Here is a 17875-nt window from a genome sequence, read left to right as displayed (position 1 = left end):
ATGGATTCTTGTGCTTAGTTCTAGACGTCGAGACGGTGACCTTGACCTTTGAGACACATGGATCTTGTATGCGACATGCCGTCTTCTCGTGATGGATTCTTGTGCAAAGTTATTCTAAATTTCTTACAGCTGCACACTCACCGACTGACTATTTTGACAGCCTTTTTATTTTTTGTCTTTTATATTTACGTTCGAAAGTTGAATTATGGGTAAAAGCATTACTAACGCTGCAAGAAAACGGAAATTTTCGCCCAATCTCCACACAATTGCCATCTGTTATATTGTGAGATAACTTATATGACTGAAATGAAGAGATTATTGTCAAAATCAGCTGATTCTGAGACATCTTTTATAAAAGTCAATCAGTGAGAGTGCAGCTTTGAAAAAACTCGTTCACGTTTTATCAGCCTTCAAAAAGAATTGTGCAAAGTGATCGGTAAAATGATAAGTTTAACCAGAAGTTCAAATTTGGGCTGTTGTTAAAAATTGCTGAAAATTGTGACCACTATGCCCGATCTCGCGGAAAATTACGCTAATAAACGATACATGTTTTAGACTTGTTTTTACAAGCATGTATGGTCAATTTAGTATCAATCAATTGTTGTCCGGTGTTTGTTCATTAAAGTGTGTGGAATAGCTCAATCTTAACAGAATTTTAAACAAGATGGCCCTATATCGATCACCTGATTCGACTAATGGTTCTAAAGTTATTCACAATATATATGTTTTAGACAACATACTGGACCCTTCCCGCGTGTATGCGGCAAATGACACTTGTATGCGTCCTGTTTTACAAACGGGCTTATAAATCATGAAAAAATATGTGTTGTTTAAAATGTTTCAAAGGGCCATAACTCTTTTAATATTGAAGTTATGCAACTTGCCACAAACGAACACATTATTCCTGTAAATAAGTTCATTAAGTTAATATATGTCGTTGAATTTATAAAATTTATAACCAAGCCGTTTTAATGCATGCCAACTCCAGCTTTCGGAATTATATGGCTTAGAAAACAACACTTAAATACAGTGTTATTTTTTCCCTCTGTGACAAAAACTATTCATGTGCTCGTAGCCCGTGCACCCAATTTGGTAAGGTCTTGCTGTAAACTTATATCCTCGGATATGTATCTATCGGAGCACATGTTGACGTATATATGTAGGGATCACTTTATACGTTGTAAATTGACCATAATTAAATGAGGGGTCATTATTCTACATGACAACGGCTAAGTGCTGTCGTTCGGCGCATCAAATATAGTCCATGAAATCTCCCATGGGAGTCTTGCTTTCGAAGAACCCGCGCGATGAGCACCGCGTGTTCTATAAGGCCAAAACAAGTTTGTTTGTCGCCCGACCGACCGACCCGATCCTATTCTATGGGTTTTGATCAATCTGCTTGTATGCTTTCTTTGAATTTGCTCTTTTAATGTTAATGAACACGTCGTTTAAAGCTGCATTCTCACAGATTTACCGTTTTGGCAACTTTTTTGTCTTGGAATGAGCCAATTTTGCGTAAATATCTGCACACCAGTGATTGAAGACTGCTGACAGGGGATCAAATTGCATATTTTCTTATTTCCGTTCGAAAATATTGTTTTATGGCTCGAAGCGTTAATAATGGTTTAAGAAAAATGCATAAAACATCTATTTTTGAACTAAAATATAAACATCTGAGATCCTTTTTTGTCAGCAATCTTATATGACTGGTTTCCATGCATTTTCGCGTAAGAGGACAGTCAGTATCAATTTGCAGCAGAATGAGGAAAGTGTGTGCCCATTTGCATCCAATTGAGGACAGTGCGTGCCCATTTGCATCCAAGTGAGGACAGTGTGTGCATGTTTTTGCATCCAAGTGAGGACGGTGTGTGCCAATTTGCATCAATGTGAGGACAGTGTGTACCGATATGTACTTTCATTTAGGTTTTTCAAGTTTCAAGTTGTATTCATACTCTAGGCCCACATGGGAAGAACGTAGTCGAGAAAAATGTTATTTTCTAAATTGATTTCGTACATATTTTTTTATGAAAAACGTTTGTAAAGAGATGTTTATTATTGAAAACAATTGGACAATACACTAATATGATGGTTTCTTCTTAGAGTGATATATATGGTCGGGAGAGTATCAACTATATATCTAAATCTGTCAAAGAATGGGTTTGAGGGAGGTCGCTCATGTTTTTGTTAATATACTTTGTATGACGAAATAAAGTATTGCAAATCGTTTGGAGAGTTAAAAAGGCATTTAAAGCTTTAACCCTTAAGCAATCGTTGATATTTCCTCAAATATCGTCTACAACCACAATTTTTATTTGCGTTTCTTGAGTATCGAAATAGGTTTTCAACATAAATTAGTCTATGGTTTCTCTATAAAATAGGCTACACAAACCTTAAACCCGACCCGGCAACCTAAAGTGACCCGCGAGAAGTTGTATTTCCTACGGTGATCCGTAAGGGCCCATTCGGAACATCTGGGTTATTTTCTATCGAAAACAACCTCAAATGGATACCGGTAGATCAGTACAAGTAGTTCGTCAAATTTTAAAAAATAGTATTGATTTATTGTAGTGTTTTAACGTGAATTTTATATTATTATGTTCAAATTCATTGCCAGTTAATATTGCATGAAAAAGGAAGACCCCAAATATTAAAGTCCGGAAGTTTAGCTGCTAAATTGAAATTACTACGAGATCTATTTGCAACGTAGTTATATGAATTGCTTCTGACATTGTCAATCGACTAAATATATCTAGGTTGTTTTCGATGGAAAATAGCCGAGGTCTTTGCTGCTCACCATATAGTTCAATAATCATCGAAATGAAATATATTGTTGACGAAACGTTCCTACGCTTAATTGCGAACACGCACAGTGCCCTAAAAGGTTACGTTTTGGACTTAGAGATGCAAACGAATGGCAATATATTCGAATAGTCGGTTATTCTTTCGATAGTGAAGTTGAATACGTGATTACCAATATGCATCTTTCAGAAGTTGGAGTAAAACTGTTATTCGCTATAATAATAGCGTGTCTTTTTTAAAAAAAATACGGGGACTGTTATTACTTTTCGAAGATATATTCCATATCAGGGACGGATCCAGGAGTTGACGTTAGAGGGGATGTAACTAAGGAGCGCAACCAGTACACATGCGCCCCTCCCTATAAACCGAACATATATTGCATAAATTATTTGCATGTTGGCTTGCAGTTACTGCTTCAAGACCATTGTAACAATTTGTAGTCAAAAATATGCATTTTGAACATGTCTTATAACTTTCTCTCTCTCATTTTGAAATTAAAAGTAAACTGAGGATTTTAGAGGGAGCGCGCGCCGGGTGCGTCCCCTCTAATTCCGCAAGTGCATATGATTCGTGTAAAGTGCATTGTCATCAAGTGCACCCCTCTGTGATTGGGTGCCAACCGTTGTAAAACAAAACAAACAAACTTTTTACAGAACAACATAGTTGTAGGCAAAAAGGTTTAATTGTTTTATTTATTCAACAAAAAACCTCGGATATTCGAATACCGATTTTGACTTTCGAATACTAAACTTTCGATCATATATTCGATTATTCGTTTACATCCCTGGGATAGCTTGGAACCACTTCGATGTAAAACAAGGCATTCGGTAAAGGGGGGCTCTTTCCTCTTGGAGTTATCTCATCGTTAAAGACGGTCTCTTCAACAAAGAAGAAACTACCGGCAATTATCTTACACTTCAGTATCCATTGCAATAATCCAACACTTGCAGACGACTTAACACTGCCACATTGTTGTAAAAAAACTATGCTAATAGGTGGGGATATGAATTTAATGTTGACAAAAAGCAAAGCAATAATTTTTAGTCCTAAAACACAATAATGCAACAGATATTAAAATCGGCACTGAACACATAACCAACACAGGAACTGCAAAGCACACGAATGTAACCGTCACTATATTTAATAGCTGAAGACGCAATTTTTTTAAATGATTGGTAAATGCTGAAAGATTTACTGTGTTGAACTATGGTCTCATAAGGTAGAAATATCGTGTTTTATGCTCATTTCTTTCAAATTAAACTCGGTATCCTTCATAAAAACATTGCTTTTGACAATTATTCATCCTTTTTAGAATATTAAAACAATAGTATTAATTGTGGTAAATCTAATTTGAGAGTAAGATTGAATCTTTCAATGCACCAATGTATTTGACGAACAAATCAGATAAGGAAGTGTGTCTCTTTTCTCAATCCTCGCAATAGTAAAGACCACTGATGACCACTGATGATGTTAACTAGCTAACACTTAGCGTATTTATCATGAAATTATGTATACATACAGTATTGCACGGTGACGAACTCTGGCACGAAATACTGGCGTAAGATAGTCTGAAGCGTGAAAATACATCAGATAAGCAGTTAAACGCATGCAATATCTACCAACGTGGACTCGAACTAATATGCCATTGAGCCTGCTAGAATGGTGTGTAAATCAGCTTACTACAAATACGTAGAAAGCTAGAAAACAAAATGATGAAGACCTTCCGCGATATTTTGCTGTTCATGATAGCATTGCACCTCCAAAGCTTTAGTTGCTTGCTTAGAGTATAGATAATATAAGACACGCAATCAGCTCGGCGAATGCTTCATATACACGGTACTTCAAACCCTATACGTGCAAAATATGCAAAGCCAATGTGTTTGAATTGGCCAGACACCATATTGTAAACTGTCATGGCACATATTGGTGGAAAGGACAACTGATTAATAAACTATGCTTAACTGTTAGACAATCATTTTGTAAGCTTTCTTAGCAGATTTAGAGCAGAACAATTATTTCGCATACTTTTCCAAGGAGAGACTCTAACTGCGTTTCATTTTGACTCAGAATTGCAGAAACAATTCTACCGAATGTAAAGTGCAGTTGTTCTTAAAAGAGATTCTATTAACCATTACATAATCACAAAGAGTTGCATTTAAAATACCCCAACTAATGTAGCCGTTTATTTTGCGAACTTGTAACTTATAGAAGTTTCTGTTATAGAAATTTATTTTATGTTATTTCTGGCTTATAACAATAGTGTGGGGCTCATTTATAATAGGGAGAAAATGAGTGCAGTGTGTGTCAATTTACAGGCGTAAGAGGATAGTTAGTGTCAATTTGCAGCAGAATGAGGACAGTGTGTATTGCATTCAAGTGAGGACAGTGCATGCCCATTTGCATCCAAGTGAGGACAGTGTGTGTCAATTTGCATCCAAGTGAGGACACGCGCGATGAGCACCGCGTGTTCTATAAGGCCAAAACAAGTTTGTTTGTCGCCCGACCGACCGACCCGATCCTATTTATGGGTTTTGATCAATCTGCTTGTATGCTTTCTTTGAATTTGCTCTTTTAATGTTAATGAATACGTCGTTTAAAGCTGCATTCTCACAGATTTACCGTTTTGGCAACTTTTTTGTCTTGGAATGAGCCAATTTTGCGTAAATATCTGCACACCAGTGATTGAAGACTGCTGACAGGGGATCAAATTGCATATTTTCTTATTTCCGTTCGAAAATATTGTTTTATGGCTCGTAGCGTTAATAATGGTTTAAGAAAAATGCATAAAACATCTATTTTTGAACTAAAATATAAACATTTGAGATCCTTTTTTGTCAGCAATCTTATATGACTGGTTTCCATGCATTTTCGCGTAAGAGGACAGTCAGTATCAATTTGCAGCAGAATGAGGACAGTGTGTGCCCATTTGCATCCAATTGAGGACAGTGCGTGCCCATTTGCATCCAAGTGAGGACAGTGTGTGCATGTTTTTGCATCCAAGTGAGGACGGTGTGTGCCAATTTGCATCAATGTGAGGACAGTGTGTACCGATATGTACTTTCATTTAGGTTATTCAAGTTTCAAGTTGTATTCATACTCTAGGCCCACATGGGAAGAACGTAGTCGAGAAAAATGTTATTTTCTAAATTGATTTCGTACATATTTTTTTATTAAAAAACGTTTGTAAAGAGATGTTTATTATTGAAAACAATTGGACAATACACTAATATGATGGTTTCTTCTTAGAGTGATATATATGGTCGGGAGAGTATCAACTATATATCTAAATCTGTCAAAGAATGGGTTTGAGGGAGGTCGCTCATGTTTTTGTTAATATACTTTGTATGACGAAATAAAGTATTGCAAATCGTTTGGAGAGTTAAAAAGGCATTTAAAGCTTTAACCCTTAAGCAATCGTTGATATTTCCTCAAATATCGTCTACAACCACAATTTTTATTTGCGTTTCTTGAGTATCGAAATAGGTTTTCAACATAAATTAGTCTATGGTTTCTCTATAAAATAGGCTACACAAACCTTAAACCCGACCCGGCAACCTAAAGTGACCCGCGAGAAGTTGTATTTCCTACGGTGATCCGTAAGGGCCCATTCGGAACATCTGGGTTATTTTCTATCGAAAACAACCTCAAATGGATACCGGTAGATCAGTACAAGTAGTTCGTCAAATTTTAAAAAATAGTATTGATTTATTGTAGTGTTTTAACGTGAATTTTATATTATTATGTTCAAATTCATTGCCAGTTAATATTGCATGAAAAAGGAAGACCCCAAATATTAAAGTCCGGAAGTTTAGCTGCTAAACTGAAATTACTACGAGATCTATTTGCAACGTAGTTATATGAATTGCTTCTGACATTGTCAATCGACTAAATATATCTAGGTTGTTTTCGATGGAAAATAGCCGAGGTCTTTGCTGCTCACCATATAGTTCAATAATCATCGAAATGAAATATATTGTTGACGAAACATTCCTACGCTTAATTGCGAACACGCACAGTGCCCTAAAAGGTTACGTTTTGGACTTAGAGATGCAAACGAATGGCAATATATTCGAATAGTCGGTTATTCTTTCGATAGTGAAGTTGAATACGTGATTACCAATATGCATCTTTCAGAAGTTGGAGTAAAACTGTTATTCGCTATAATAATAGCGTGTCTTTTTAAAAAAAAATACGGGGACTGTTATTACTTTTCGAAGATATATTCCATATCAGGGACGGATCCAGGAGTTGACGTTAGAGGGGGTGTAACTAAGGAGCGCAACCAGTACACATGCGCCCCTCCCTATAAACCGAACATATATTGCATAAATTATTTGCATGTTGGCTTGCAGTTACTGCTTCAAGACCATTGTAACAATTTGTAGTCAAAAATATGCATTTTGAACATGTCTTATAACTTTCTCTCTCTCATTTTGAAATTAAAAGTAAACTGAGGATTTTAGAGGGAGCGCGCGCCGGGTGCGTCCCCTCTAATTCCGCAAGTGCATATGATTCGTGTAAAGTGCATTGTCATCAAGTGCACCCCTCTGTGATTGGGTGCCAACCGTTGTAAAACAAAACAAACAAACTTTTTACAGAACAACATAGTTGTAGGCAAAAAGGTTTAATTGTTTTATTTATTCAACAAAAAACCTCGGATATTCGAATACCGATTTTGACTTTCGAATACTAAACTTTCGATCGTATATTCGATTATTCGTTTACATCCCTGGGATAGCTTGGAACCACTTCGATGTAAAACAAGGCATTCGGTAAAGGGGGGCTCTTTCCTCTTGGAGTTATCTCATCGTTAAAGACGGTCTCTTCAACAAAGAAGAAACTACCGGCAATTATCTTACACTTCAGTATCCATTGCAATAATCCAACACTTGCAGACGACTTAACACTGCCACATTGTTGTAAAAAAACTATGCTAATAGGTGGGGATATGAATTTAATGTTGACAAAAAGCAAAGCAATAATTTTTAGTCCTAAAACACAATAATGCAACAGATATTAAAATCGGCACTGAACACATAACCAACACAGGAACTGCAAAGCACACGAATGTAACCGTCACTATATTTAATAGCTGAAGACGCAATTTTTTTAAATGATTGGTGAATGCTGAAAGATTTACTGTGTTGAACTATGGTCTCATAAGGTAGAAATATCGTGTTTTATGCTCATTTCTTTCAAATTAAACTCGGTATCCTTCATAAAAACATTGCTTTTGACAATTATTCATCCTTTTTAGAATATTAAAACAATAGTATTAATTGTGGTAAATCTAATTTGAGAGTAAGATTGGATCTTTCAATGCACCAATGTATTTGACGAACAAATCAGATAAGGAAGTGTGTCTCTTTTCTCAATCCTCGCAATAGTAAAGACCACTGATGACCACTGATGATGTTAACTAGCTAACACTTAGCGTATTTATCATGAAATTATGTATACATACAGTATTGCACGGTGACGAACTCTGGCACGAAATACTGGCGCAAGATAGTCTGAAGCGTGAAAATACATCAGATAAGCAGTTAAACGCATGCAATATCTACCAACGTGGACTCGAACTAATATGCCATTGAGCCTGCTAGAATGGTGTGTAAATCAGCTTACTACAAATACGTAGAAAGCTAGAAAACAAAATGATGAAGACCTTCCGCGATATTTTGCTGTTCATGATAGCATTGCACCTCCAAAGCTTTAGTTGCTTGCTTAGAGTATAGATAATATAAGACACGCAATCAGCTCGGCGAATGCTTCATATACACGGTACTTCAAACCCTATACGTGCAAAATATGCAAAGCCAATGTGTTTGAATTGGCCAGACACCATATTGTAAACTGTCATGGCACATATTGGTGGAAAGGACAACTGATTAATAAACTATGCTTAACTGTTAGACAATCATTTTGTAAGCTTTCTTAGCAGATTTAGAGCAGAACAATTATTTCGCATACTTTTCCAAGGAGAGACTCTAACTGCGTTTCATTTTGACTCAGAATTGCAGAAACAATTCTACCGAATGTAAAGTGCAGTTGTTCTTAAAAGAGATTCTATTAACCATTACATAATCACAAAGAGTTGCATTTAAAATACCCCAACTAATGTAGCCGTTTATTTTGCGAACTTGTAACTTATAGAAGTTTCTGTTATAGAAATTTATTTTATGTTATTTCTGGCTTATAACAATAGTGTGGGGCTCATTTATAATAGGGAGAAAATGAGTGCAGTGTGTGTCAATTTACAGGCGTAAGAGGATAGTTAGTGTCAATTTGCAGCAGAATGAGGACAGTGTGTATTGCATTCAAGTGAGGACAGTGCATGCCCATTTGCATCCAAGTGAGGACAGTGTGTGTCAATTTGCATCCAAGTGAGGACACGCGCGATGAGCACCGCGTGTTCTATAAGGCCAAAACAAGTTTGTTTGTCGCCCGACCGACCGACCCGATCCTATTCTATGGGTTTTGATCAATCTGCTTGTATGCTTTCTTTGAATTTGCTCTTTTAATGTTAATGAATACGTCGTTTAAAGCTGCATTCTCACAGATTTACCGTTTTGGCAACTTTTTTGTCTTGGAATGAGCCAATTTTGCGTAAATATCTGCACACCAGTGATTGAAGACTGCTGACAGGGGATCAAATTGCATATTTTCTTATTTCCGTTCGAAAATATTGTTTTATGGCTCGTAGCGTTAATAATGGTTTAAGAAAAATGCATAAAACATCTATTTTTGAACTAAAATATAAACATCTGAGATCCTTTTTTGTCAGCAATCTTATATGACTGGTTTCCATGCATTTTCGCGTAAGAGGACAGTCAGTATCAATTTGCAGCAGAATGAGGACAGTGTGTGCCCATTTGCATCCAATTGAGGACAGTGCGTGCCCATTTGCATCCAAGTGAGGACAGTGTGTGCATGTTTTTGCATCCAAGTGAGGACGGTGTGTGCCAATTTGCATCAATGTGAGGACAGTGTGTACCGATATGTACTTTCATTTAGGTTATTCAATTTTCAAGTTGTATTCATACTCTAGGCCCACATGGGAAGAACGTAGTCGAGAAAAATGTTATTTTCTAAATTGATTTCGTACATATTTTTTTATGAAAAACGTTTGTAAAGAGATGTTTATTATTGAAAACAATTGGACAATACACTAATATGATGGTTTCTTCTTAGAGTGATATATATGGTCGGGAGAGTATCAACTATATATCTAAATCTGTCAAAGAATGGGTTTGAGGGAGGTCGCTCATGTTTTTGTTAATATACTTTGTATGACGAAATAAAGTATTGCAAATCGTTTGGAGAGTTAAAAAGGCATTTAAAGCTTTAACCCTTAAGCAATCGTTGATATTTCCTCAAATATCGTCTACAACCACAATTTTTATTTGCGTTTCTTGAGTATCGAAATAGGTTTTCAACATAAATTAGTCTATGGTTTCTCTATAAAATAGGCTACACAAACCTTAAACCCGACCCGGCAACCTAAAGTGACCCGCGAGAAGTTGTATTTCCTACGGTGATCCGTAAGGGCCCATTCGGAACATCTGGGTTATTTTCTATCGAAAACAACCTCAAATGGATACCGGTAGATCAGTACAAGTAGTTCGTCAAATTTTAAAAAATAGTATTGATTTATTGTAGTGTTTTAACGTGAATTTTATATTATTATGTTCAAATTCATTGCCAGTTAATATTGCATGAAAAAGGAAGACCCCAAATATTAAAGTCCGGAAGTTTAGCTGCTAAACTGAAATTACTACGAGATCTATTTGCAACGTAGTTATATGAATTGCTTCTGACATTGTCAATCGACTAAATATATCTAGGTTGTTTTCGATGGAAAATAGCCGAGGTCTTTGCTGCTCACCATATAGTTCAATAATCATCGAAATGAAATATATTGTTGACGAAACATTCCTACGCTTAATTGCGAACACGCACAGTGCCCTAAAAGGTTACGTTTTGGACTTAGAGATGCAAACGAATGGCAATATATTCGAATAGTCGGTTATTCTTTCGATAGTGAAGTTGAATACGTGATTACCAATATGCATCTTTCAGAAGTTGGAGTAAAACTGTTATTCGCTATAATAATAGCGTGTCTTTTTTAAAAAAAATACGGGGACTGTTATTACTTTTCGAAGATATATTCCATATCAGGGACGGATCCAGGAGTTGACGTTAGAGGGGATGTAACTAAGGAGCGCAACCAGTACACATGCGCCCCTCCCTATAAACCGAACATATATTGCATAAATTATTTGCATGTTGGCTTGCAGTTACTGCTTCAAGACCATTGTAACAATTTGTAGTCAAAAATATGCATTTTGAACATGTCTTATAACTTTCTCTCTCTCATTTTGAAATTAAAAGTAAACTGAGGATTTTAGAGGGAGCGCGCGCCGGGTGCGTCCCCTCTAATTCCGCAAGTGCATATGATTCGTGTAAAGTGCATTGTCATCAAGTGCACCCCTCTGTGATTGGGTGCCAACCGTTGTAAAACAAAACAAACAAACTTTTTACAGAACAACATAGTTGTAGGCAAAAAGGTTTAATTGTTTTATTTATTCAACAAAAAACCTCGGATATTCGAATACCGATTTTGACTTTCGAATACTAAACTTTCGATCATATATTCGATTATTCGTTTACATCCCTGGGATAGCTTGGAACCACTTCGATGTAAAACAAGGCATTCGGTAAAGGGGGGCTCTTTCCTCTTGGAGTTATCTCATCGTTAAAGACGGTCTCTTCAACAAAGAAGAAACTACCGGCAATTATCTTACACTTCAGTATCCATTGCAATAATCCAACACTTGCAGACGACTTAACACTGCCACATTGTTGTAAAAAAACTATGCTAATAGGTGGGGATATGAATTTAATGTTGACAAAAAGCAAAGCAATAATTTTTAGTCCTAAAACACAATAATGCAACAGATATTAAAATCGGCACTGAACACATAACCAACACAGGAACTGCAAAGCACACGAATGTAACCGTCACTATATTTAATAGCTGAAGACGCAATTTTTTTAAATGATTGGTAAATGCTGAAAGATTTACTGTGTTGAACTATGGTCTCATAAGGTAGAAATATCGTGTTTTATGCTCATTTCTTTCAAATTAAACTCGGTATCCTTCATAAAAACATTGCTTTTGACAATTATTCATCCTTTTTAGAATATTAAAACAATAGTATTAATTGTGGTAAATCTAATTTGAGAGTAAGATTGGATCTTTCAATGCACCAATGTATTTGACGAACAAATCAGATAAGGAAGTGTGTCTCTTTTCTCAATCCTCGCAATAGTAAAGACCACTGATGACCACTGATGATGTTAACTAGCTAACACTTAGCGTATTTATCATGAAATTATGTATACATACAGTATTGCACGGTGACGAACTCTGGCACGAAATACTGGCGTAAGATAGTCTGAAGCGTGAAAATACATCAGATAAGCAGTTAAACGCATGCAATATCTACCAACGTGGACTCGAACTAATATGCCATTGAGCCTGCTAGAATGGTGTGTAAATCAGCTTACTACAAATACGTAGAAAGCTAGAAAACAAAATGATGAAGACCTTCCGCGATATTTTGCTGTTCATGATAGCATTGCACCTCCAAAGCTTTAGTTTGCTTGCTTAGAGTATAGATAATATAAGACTCGCAATCAGCTCGGCGAATGCTTCATATACACGGTACTTCAAACCCTATACGTGCAAAATATGCAAAGCCAATGTGTTTGAATTGGCCAGACACCATATTGTAAACTGTCATGGCACATATTGGTGGAAAGGACAACTGATTAATAAACTATGCTTAACTGTTAGACAATCATTTTGTAAGCTTTCTTAGCAGATTTAGAGCAGAACAATTATTTCGCATACTTTTCCAAGGAGAGACTCTAACTGCGTTTCATTTTGACTCAGAATTGCAGAAACAATTCAACCGAATGTAAAGTGCAGTTGTTCTTAAAAGAGATTCTATTAACCATTACATAATCACAAAGAGTTGCATTTAAAATACCCCAACTAATGTAGCCGTTTATTTTGCGAACTTGTAACTTATAGAAGTTTCTGTTATAGAAATTTATTTTATGTTATTTCTGGCTTATAACAATAGTGTGGGGCTCATTTATAATAGGGAGAAAATGAGTGCAGTGTGTGTCAATTTACAGGTGTAAGAGGATAGTTAGTGTCAATTTGCAGCAGAATGAGGACAGTGTGTATTGCATTCAAGTGAGGACAGTGCGTGCCCATTTGCATCCAAGTGAGGACAGTGTGTGTCAATTTGCATCCAAGTGAGGACAGTGTGTGCCAATTTGCATCCAAGTGAGGACAGTCCGTATCGATTTGTTCATCCATTGAGAAGGAATGTACACTCAAGAAAAATGTCATGTTCTAAGTTGATTTCATATATACGAGGGGTGTCCCAGAAGTTCTTGGAATAACGTCATTATCCACAAACGCAAATAGCTATTATCTTGACATTTATTGAGAATGTATTTTAAACTAATTGTGGTTTAGCGCTTGTATTTTTTTGTATTTTTTTTACTTTGAACATATTTGATATCCATAGCAACTGACCTAACCTTACCCGCAGCAAGCGTTTGTATTGGTAAAATCTCGTTATGTGACGTTAACAGCGTGTCTGGCCGTGATTTCCTGAAAACTTCAACGTCATTGCTGTTCCCTTTTTAATTTCATTGTAATTTCAGTAACACCACTGTTTCAAAAGCAAAGTCGGCATGACGTCAACAGCTGAGCGTAGGCCTTCAGATGTCAGTCAGAAACCGTAAAGCAGGCGAAAAGGTCGACAACGCTTACACCGTTCGGCAAAACGTTCGTATATAAGTGGCATAAGCGATTCTGTAATCATGGTAGATTGTCTATAAAAGACGACACCAGGGCAGGCCGGCCAGCGCAAGTGAATTCGAAAATTGATCGGGTGAAAGACCATATCTACAAAGACAGGCGGGCAACAGTGCGAAGTATTGGAGATGACCTGGTTATCTCGATATCAACTATTTACCGCATTCTGACTGACGAACAGGGAATGTCGAAAGTAAGCGCGCGCTGGGTACCTCCATGACTGACCGAACACGACAGGGAACGACGTGTGATATGTTCGAATGGCTTTCTGCAACGTTTATCAGAAGAGGGGAATGCATTTCTCGATCGTATTGAAACAACTGACGAGACTTGGTTATGACCTCGAAACAGAAGTACAAAGAGTGGTACGTCGAAACATTCCAGAAATGGATCAGCAGACACCGGAAATGTGTGAACACCGACGGAGATTACGTTGAAAAAGTTAACAAGGAATTGTATTCTGACGTCAGCTGATGTCTACGACGTCGTTTGTGCTCCGGGTGTTGTGTGATGGGTAGTTTCCGTACATCCGATAAGGGATTTATGTTTATTGTAAGCTTTTGATATTAATACAATAATGTTTCGAAATATTAAATATGGTCATGGTGATCGTTTTGTTCAAAATAACCGGGCCCCAATTTCTCGGAGCTTTTGATATTTAATTTTTATTTATACATTTATGTTTCGAAATATTAAATATTGTCATGCTGATCTTTTTGCCCCAATTCCTCGGAACTTCTTAAGCTCAATAGGCTTAAGACACTTATTTTAATTAGACAAAACACATACTTAAATGTAATTTTGGTAGTCTAGATAAAATATGGTTTGTTTTGATAACCGTAACAGTAATTCCTATAAAAAGTCTAATAACTCTTATTGAAGTTGATATTACGTGAATAAAAGACAAAGAAAAATAGTGCGATTAGCTAAATCCTATTATAAAGGTACATATGAAGTTTCGAAAAACTGGGGCCCGTATTGCAAAAATTATTATACAATTCCACGAACTTCTAGGACACCTCTCGTATTTAAAAGAAAACGTTTGTAAAGAGATGTTATCTATTGAAAACAATTGGATAATACAAGAAATAAGCTTAATATAATAGTTTCTTCTTAGAGTGGTATGTATGGCCGGGAGAGTACCATCTATATATATATCTAAAACTGTCAAAGAATAGGTTTGAAGGAAGTCGCTCATGTTTTTGTTAAATATACTTTGTACGACGAAATAAAGTGTAGCAAATCAATAGGAGTGTGCATAATAGTGCCCTGTTGTACTATTTTTGTTTGTAGTTCTCTTATGCATTTCAGTCTCATCAATTCATTATACTTTCATAAATAAAAGTATAGTCAACAAACAATACATACAAGTAAATTATCACTCTAGTAAGATTCAATTTTATAAAGCAACTAAGACACATATTATAAATTTATCATTTTACAGAGCAAAATTCTCTTTTGTGGTCGGATTAGCAAAGCTATTGTACACATGGCTTAAAACACATATACTATTTTAGAAGAGATTATCTGCATATTTGTTTGTAAAAAAATATCTTTGAATTAAAATAACTAAATATAACATGGTAACATTTTTCACATGTTACATTATAACTTCTTAACTCATCTCCAGAAAGGTATTAATTTGCTTATGATAATAGTGTGTTGCTGAGTGAGGCTCATTTTATTATTGGGAGCAAAATGAGTGCAGTGTGTGCCAATTTACAGGCGTAAGAGTCAAATTGCAGCAGAATGAGGACAGTGTGAATTGCATTCAAGTGAGGACAATGCGTGCCAATTTGCATCCAAGTGAGGACAGTGTGTGCCAATTTGCATCCAAGTGAGGACAGTGCATACCGATGTGTACATCCATTTAAAATGTACAGTCAAGAAAAATGTCATGTTCTAAATTGAATTCATATATAAGTGGGGTGTCCCAGAAGTTCTCGGGATAACGTCATTATCCACAAACGCAAATGCATATGTAGCTATTATCTTGACATCTATTGAGAATATATTTTAAACTAATTGTGGTTTAGCGCTGGTATTTTTTTTTCTTTTTTTTACTCTTGACATATCTGGTATCCATAGCAACTGACATACCCTTACCCGGAGCAACCATCAATATGGTAAAACGTGGGTTTTTTTATATCACTTTAAGGTGGGTAAGTATTCCGCAAAATGACGTGACGTCAACAGCGTGTCTGGACGTCATTTTTTGAAAATTTCAATGTCAATGCTGTTTCCGTTTCAATTTCGTTGTAACTTACGTAACATCACTGTTTCAGAAGCAAAGTCGGCATGACGCCCTTGCTAATTCCATTTAAAAACTGCTTTAAGGCGATGAAAAAATTCTGACTGTGCGTATAAAACTTATGCGCCACTTGGAAAGGGATATTAGATAAGGTATCCACATATGATCAGATCTTTGTTGTGGATAAGCAAAGCTGTTCTATATATGGTTTGAAACACATATGCTATTTTAGAAGAGGGAGATTATCTGCATTTTTTTAATTGTCTTTGAATAAAATAACTCAATATAACATGGAAACATAGTGTTTTGAGATTTGCTGGCAGCTAAATTAATCTTTAAAAGTTCCAACAGCAGACAACATGTGTTGTCATGTGTTAGTTTATATTCACATATACAAACACACTACTGATAAAAACGATCAGATCTGGCTTTAAGAATCAGGAAACAATTGTTGACACTGATTTTTAATATAATTAGGACAGTGAAAAGGTACATGAATTTCATTTTCTATGGCAATTTTACATATAGGTCATAAATGTCGATTTTCAGAGATATCAATTTCATATTTTCCCGTTTCAAGCCTAAGTAGAGCAACTCCGCATCTTAATTAAGCCATTGCTGACTTGTGCTTTCTACCTATACTGGAACATTTAACATAGCTCAATATTCAACCTTAGATAGCCTAAATTTTCTAGGTTTTGTTTCTTCCTTGAGCAAATAGGCCTATTTCATCATCAATAGTTTTGGAAAAAGTACAGTTTTGTCACAAAAATGTTTTGAAGACAAAGTTTCTATCCAACAGCTGAAGTGGATTTTATATGACAGATGGTTCTTATGTATATTATTATATATTTTTTAATTAACTATATTCGAAACCATTCAATTAAGACTATGTCATTGCTGTGACACAGATTTCCACTGTTCATTTGTGGGGCTGCTAACATAATTCACCATAGAGAGCATTGTTATGTATTTTTGTATGCAGCGTGTCTTTGCAATAAATTCAAACTGTTTTATTTGAAAACACATCAATGTAAATGCGTATGTTAGAATACTTTCTGCACGTAATTTTCATTCTCTTTCATTTATATATTTAAACGATACTTAATTTAATGTTTGTGTGCATATTGTGGTAACTCCTGCCTGTAACCAAAACGCTCTAAGACATTTAAAGCATACTTAATTTGCACTTTAATATTTAAAACATAATGATAAATTCCCTTAGACTTCCTTTATTTTCGTTTCGTATAGGTAGTCGATTGTAGCGATTTACGGATATTGATTAATTATTATATTATAGATTTATCAATCTATCATGTATATAAATATATACATCCCAAGCATCCATGATGATTTCATATTTACATATTTCAAGTATTTCTTTACAGAAGAGTAGACCATCAATTTTACATGCATATTCAAATATGAAATTGTTTATTCTTCTATAAAGAAATACTTGAAATATGTAAATATGAAATCATCATGGATGCTTGGGATGTATATATTTACACAATTGTGTCATAAGTTAAATATATACTCGTTTGCATGAAATAATTTTATTTGCGATGTAATGTAACATTTCCTTTTTTAACAGTGTACAAATGTATATTGATCGTTTTATTCCTATGATATCACATGTACACACTTAAAATGTATGCATTTGTCCACATGGGTCATGGCCCTCTGGATACAACATGAAATTTGAAACTTCTGTTTATAAGTTATAAGTGTTTCCAATTGCATGCATTCATTCTGTGAGTTCTCAATAGCCGGTGTGTGTTTTGTGTCTTCAGTTGGAGCGACGTCCTCAGTGGAATGTTCCCACCAGTGGGAACTATGTCCTCATTTCACTGTGTTTTGTCAAATCCGTAGATATTGAAATATTTTTATTTCAAAGTGATTTATATAAAGAAGAAACAATATAC

The sequence above is a fragment of the Mya arenaria genome, chromosome 1 (assembly GCF_026914265.1).
Source record: "Mya arenaria isolate MELC-2E11 chromosome 1, ASM2691426v1".
Classification (NCBI taxonomy): domain Eukaryota; kingdom Metazoa; phylum Mollusca; class Bivalvia; order Myida; family Myidae; genus Mya; species Mya arenaria.
This window is presented reverse-complemented; position numbering follows the sequence as displayed.